This window comes from Penaeus monodon, chromosome 33 (genome assembly GCF_015228065.2).
Source record: "Penaeus monodon isolate SGIC_2016 chromosome 33, NSTDA_Pmon_1, whole genome shotgun sequence".
NCBI lineage: Eukaryota > Metazoa > Arthropoda > Malacostraca > Decapoda > Penaeidae > Penaeus > Penaeus monodon.
In genome coordinates, this window is record NC_051418.1 from 4,295,967 (window position 1) to 4,296,180 (window position 214).

A 214-nucleotide genomic window follows, 5' to 3' on the forward strand; every position below is an offset into this window, starting at 1 on the left:
TCCTATTTTTACCCGTCAATCAGTGCGATATATCAGGATTTTCAGGATATATATTTTTTTATTGATTAATGATGACAGAAATAATTAAAGTAATTATGAAAGTAAAGAAACCTTAGTAATATCAGCACTAAATGGTGGCAAAGAGTGTGCGGTTTATCTAGGCAGTTGGCAACTCGGAATGTCACCGAAGCCTGATTTACAATTTACCTTGTGC